This window comes from Octopus bimaculoides, chromosome 13 (assembly GCF_001194135.2).
Source record: "Octopus bimaculoides isolate UCB-OBI-ISO-001 chromosome 13, ASM119413v2, whole genome shotgun sequence".
Lineage (NCBI taxonomy): Eukaryota > Metazoa > Mollusca > Cephalopoda > Octopoda > Octopodidae > Octopus > Octopus bimaculoides.
Genome location: NC_068993.1, coordinates 10,682,034 through 10,688,264, shown reverse-complemented (window position 1 = coordinate 10,688,264; position 6,231 = coordinate 10,682,034). Strand labels below are relative to the sequence as shown.

The 6,231-nt window shown below is 37.0% G+C and overlaps 1 protein-coding gene and 1 long non-coding RNA gene across 2 annotated transcripts in view; one reads left to right on the top strand and one right to left on the bottom strand.

Moving 5' to 3' along the window:
* The window catches only part of LOC106872757 (proteoglycan 4), a 329,051-nt gene that overhangs the window by 68,324 nt on the left and 254,496 nt on the right, over positions 1–6,231 (top strand). The window lies entirely within an intron of this gene.
* LOC128249269 (uncharacterized) overlaps positions 1–6,231 on the bottom strand; it is a 74,117-nt gene that overhangs the window by 53,142 nt on the left and 14,744 nt on the right. The window lies entirely within an intron of this gene.

Here is a 6,231-nt window from a genome sequence, read left to right as displayed (position 1 = left end):
AGGAAGGTGTATAAAGAAGGTATTGTAGATTTTGGCACTTTGGTTCTTGTGTAAAAGTACATTTTTTTTTGTATAATGACATCTTTCGTATTATGGTAACAATATAGCGCCAAGTTCCACAGAGTTGTTGTAAACTTGCCTGCAAATTCTACAAGAGTACTATTACTCTGTTATTGCAGAAATGTCTCTCTTGTCTTGTAATCTGATAATAGTAATTTTTTTTTTCTTTGCACCACCTTCTCCATCAACTAAGAACCTGAGAACTGTCTTTGCGATTGAGTTTATATATATATATATATATACATGCGTATGGCTGTGTGGTTAAGATTGCTTCCAGCAACATGGTTTTATTTGAAGTTCAATCCCACTCCATGACACCTTGGGCAAGTCTTCTACTGTAACCCAGGCCAACTGAAGACTTGTGTAAGTGAATTTGGTAGATAGAAACTGAAAGAAGCCCATCATGTTTGTGTGTGTATCTATATCATCAGCATCATTAAATGCCCATCTTCCATGCATGCAGAAGCCAGCGAGGTAGAAAACTACTCTAGGCTACTGTGTCTGTTTTGGCAGGGTTTTTGCAGCAACCACTCTGCTGACAAACACACATACACACACACACACACACACACATATATAGGACCAGCTTCTTTCAGTTTCCTTCTACCAAATCTACTCACAAGGCTTTGGTTGGCCTGAAGCTATAGTAGACGACATTACACAAGGTGCGAAACAGTGGGACTGAACCTGGAACCATTTGGTTGAGAAGCAAACTTCTTACCACACAGCCATGCCACATATAAAGTGGAGTCTGAACTGGCTAGTTTATACGGACATATAAGTTGTAATAATGAAGTCAAATCAAACAGTAACATTTTGAAATCAATTATTATGTGCATTTCAGGTCTGTGTGATATATCAGATCATCCCATAAGTTCTGTCCGATTTTACCCTTTTTAAAATTGAATGAAATTTAATAGTATCTTAGAATGTCTAATGGAATTAAAATTTATTTTTATGCATTTTGTGTACATTTGAATTAATTAAATATTATTTTACAGAATAAGAGAATTAAAATTTCTTTGATTAAAACCCTTTCTAACATGGAAGTATCCAAAGAGCATTTAAGGCACATAATGCTTTATGAGTACAAAAAAAGGAAACTCTGCAGCCAAAGCGACTCGAAACACAAACACACACACTGTGAGAGAGAGAGAGGCACACACACACTGTGTGTGTGTCTATCTCTCTCTCTCTCTCTTTGACACATTCAAACAGACATGCACAGTCACACACACACACACACACACACACACACAAACCCATACACATGCATGACTGAACAAGAATCATAGCAATATGTCCAGAAGCATGGCTTAATTGTTTAATTCTTGGACAAATACTCAAAACAATGAAATAAATCCAGTTTGTTTACACTTCAGTTTATTGCCATTGTTTAATGTCTTGTTTTTAGGGGATTATCTAAAAATAATCTAATAATCTTAATCCAAGATTTTTTTTTTTTTTCCACTTTTCAAAGCTATTTACAATTTATGATATGCAATATATTGCAAACAAGCTTTATTATGTACACACACGCGCGCGCATATACACGGTGTGATAGATAAATTGGTCGCCATTTTATATTATTAATTTTGCACATGCACATTGTTTGTTTTTGATTTTGTCAATTACACAGTATAGTAGGGTCAGTTGGGCACCCTCTGTGAGAAAAACAGCACCATGACGCGATTCACTCTGCCTGAAGTTTGGAAACATGCTGAACTGCTTGGCATTCCAATATGAACAGATTGTGAACACACTGAACAATGTTTGGCTTGCCGTGTCCCCAAAATATGTACTGAAAGTGATAAAAATCAAACATCCAGTCAACATCATGGTGTTTGGAGTGATCACTAGTGATGATGTTATGCCGCCATTCATTTTCTCGCATGGCCTGAGACTCAACACAGAGGCCTACATCAAGTGCCTGGAGGAGGTAATGCTGCCTTGGGTCAAGAGGGTGGCTGCCTAACACCCCAGACTGTAACCCCCTTTATTATTATGTGAGGTGCACAGTTGAGCAAGAGACCAACAAAACTCCAAAGAACTGAAGGCAAGGATTATAGCAGCATTTACCAACTTAAACAAGGAGACTGTCCAGAAGAGTTGCAGGAGATTCCAAAGTCATCTGGAGGCTGTGGTTGAAGCCAATGGTGATATTATTAAATAAATTTACTCTTTAGTATTTCAAGATATTTTTATATAATTTTGGTAAATATATCTGCTAAAATGCAATGTCAGTGTTATTTTCATTTCTGCATAATTTAGATGACAATAACTGCACCTTCTATATATATATATATATATATATATATATATATATATATAAAAATTCATAAGAGTAGTACAACAAGGTACCGATATTTTCTGGATATTTACCGATATATATATATAGATAGATAGATACATCCAGATGCCTTTTCTGTCACTTACCCCTATCTGTTTTCCAAGTAAGGAATCCCTATATATATATATATATGTATGTATATATATATGTATGTATATATATATGTATGTATATATATATATGTATGTATATATATATATATGTATGTATATAGTGAAACCATATGACTTGGTGGTAAGTGTTTGACTCGTGACCAGAAGGTTATTGGTTTGATTCCTGGATGAAGCAGCACAATGTGTCCTTGAGCAAGGCACTTCATTTCACATAACACTAGTTTCCTCAACTGAAATGAATGCCAGACAAATGCTGGTGTAGCTCTCTCTCTCTCTCTCTCTCTTTCTCTCTCTCTCTTTCTCTCTCTTTCTTTCTCTCTCTTTCTCTCTCTCTCTCTTTTTTTCTCTATCTCTCTCTCTCTCTCTCTCTCTCTCTCTCTCTCTCTCTGCCCGGAATGTTCTCTCCCTTCACCTGCCTCATCTTGATGGCAGATGTAAAGTGAAGGAAGTTAGGATACATTATTCGGCCACAGCATTCTCTAACCCACACAGCTCCTGCTGCTGTTACCAGACACACTTATACCCACTTCTATTTATCTTGGACACCGTCCAAATGGTAATTAGAACAGTTATGTAGATGAAAGCATATTTTTAATAATCAAAGCTGATTAAGCAGCCAGTGTATATTTACACATCAGCTCAAAAGTAAACATAACTTTAGATGGTAGCAGAATCAGTAGAGCATTAACAGACAAAATTCCTTGTAGGTGGCTTTTTTTTTCTCCAGCTCTTTATATTCTGTGTTCAAACCCTGCTGAGGTCAGCTTTGCTGTTCATCCTTCCCAGGTCAATAAAATAAGATACATGTCAAGTAATGGAGGATGGATGTAATTGACAATACCCCTTCCCTCAAATTTAATGTTTTGTGCTTATGTTGGAAATCATGGATTGGGAGAATCATTAAGGTGTTGGGCAAAATATCTTGCAGTATTTGTTCTGGCCCTTTATGATCTGAGTTCAAATTCTACCAAGGTCAGTTTCATCTTTCATGCTTTCAATCATGAATCTTGGAGTAATGACCAAAAGAATTGTTGGCACTCCGTCGCTTACGACGTCGAGGGTTCCAGTTGATCCGATCAACGGAACAGCCTGCTCGTGAAATTAACGTGCAAGTGGCTGAGCACTCCACAGACACGTGTACCCCTAACGCAGTTCTCAGGGATATTCAGCATGACACAGTGTGACAAGGCTGCTTGTATACTGACAGAAATGAAAACAAGGCTTTGGTTAGCCTAAAATTATAGCAGTAGAAATTTGCCCAAGGTGCTACACAGTGAGTGGGACTGAACCTGGAACCATGTGGTTAGGAAGTGAGCTTTTTATCACACAGCCATACCTGCACCTTTAATCTTCTTTTAATTGTTTCAGTCATTTGACTGTGGCCATGCTGGAGCACCGCCTTTAGTCAAGCAAATCGACCCCAGGACTTATTCTTTGGCACCTGGTCATCTTTATTAAAAGACTTGGAAGTGTTTAAAATAAAAAGAATTGAACTGGAGGATGAGCTGAAGAACCATGGTTCCCATTTTGAATAGATGCAGGAATTCTATGAAGTGTGGGGGGGGGGAAAGAAATTAAAATATTTTAATAAAAAGTAGATAATACACAAAAAAAAAACAAACAAACAAATGCTATAAAAATATAACAAAACAAATAAAAGAAAGGATATAAGGTGAAGACATTTTTGTGTTGAAGAGATTTGGATGTGTGGTGAGGTGTACATATGGTCTTCAGTGTGTGTGCATGTGTACATGTAGGCATGTGTAGATGTGTATGTATGTGTTTGGATATGCATGTGCGCTGGTCTGTGTATGTACATATTTATGCATTGTATACTTCTGCAAAACTGTTTGTAAATATCTTTATTTATACACATGCATACATATGTATATATGCACACACACATATATATATATATATACACACACAGCATATATACATTCATACATACATACATACATACATACACAACTGTATATCATTTTATATATATATATATATATACACACATATATATACACTTATTCATTTACACATACATATGCTCATATACATACATGTATATATATTATATATCTATAAATATGTGTGTATGTAAATATGTATATACACACACGTGCACAGATACATATATGCACACTTACCTACATATGTATATATTCAGATGTCTGTACACACACACACACACACACACACACATGTATATCATTATATATATATATGTGGTTGTGTATACCTGTGTAATACATCTATGCATAATGCATGAGTGAGTGTTTGAATGTATATACAGCAACATGTGAACATGTGTGTATTTTTTTAATGTCTTTCCTCTCTCTCTCTCTCTCTCCCTCTTTCTCTCTCTCTCTCTTCCTCTCTCTCCCTCTCTCTCTCCCATCCTCTCTCTCTCCCTCTGTCTCTACCATCCCCCCTCTCTCCCATCTTCTCTCTCTCTACCTCTCTCTCTCATCCTCTCTCTTTCTTCCATCCTCTTTCTCCCTCTCTCTCTACATATATATGTACGAATGTGTGTGTACATGTTTGCAGGTGAGTGAGCTTATTGCAAGTGTTATTGCTGTTGTTGTTGTTGTTGTTACTACAGTAGTTGTGGTGGTGGTGGTAATGGTTAAGTGAAGGAATAGCAGAGTTAAATATGAGGTTAGTTAATGTGGAATTTGTGTTTAAAAGAAGTCTTCATGATCATGATCATCATCACCATCACCATCCTCAGCATCATTGCAATCATCATCATCATCAGTCGTCGTCACCATCATTATGGTAATCATCACAATCACCAACATTCCCATCATCATCATTATCATCATCAGCAGCATTTGCATTGAGCAGGTAGCAAGTAATCAGCGAAGGTATGTCGTTAAGGAGGGCTGTAATTGTGGAAATAAAAGAATGCTGAAACTAACTTGCAAAACAAACATACACGCACATATACTGTTACACACACACACACACACACACACACACACACACACATATATATACACACACAAGCCACACACACTGTCACTCACACACATACATGTAGAGAAATATAAACAGACATACACACACACACATACACCAAAATACCTGACAGGCTTACCTATTCATGTATGCACCTGCTCACGCAAACGAAATCATACGTTCACACACGAAAATGTCACAGAAACACACACATGCAAATATGCATGTACATAGACATACACACACACACACGCAAACAATACACTTATACGGAAGCAGATATACATACATATATACATTCCATTCACACAGATACACACATGCAAACAATCAAACATAGATCACATTCATAGACATAACATCATGCATGCACATATACATATACATACAGGCACACAGTCACACTTACACACAAGCAAACATGCATCCACACACATACATATGGTTCTGGGTTCAGCTGCACTGCATGGCACCTTGAGCAAGTATCTTCTACGATAGCCTTAGGCTGACCAAAGATTTGGTACACTGAAACTGAAGTAAGCCTGTTGTGTGTGTGTGTGTATATATATATATATATATATATGTGTGTGTGTGTGTGTGTGTGTGTGTGTGTCTGTGTGTGTTAAGCAAAATGAGACAACAAACTCAAGGTTGTCTCATTTTATTTAACATACATGCTCACGCAAGATCCACATTAGACTCCTCACTCATATTATTATCAAACCGAGAGTCTAACTACGGCCCTCCCGT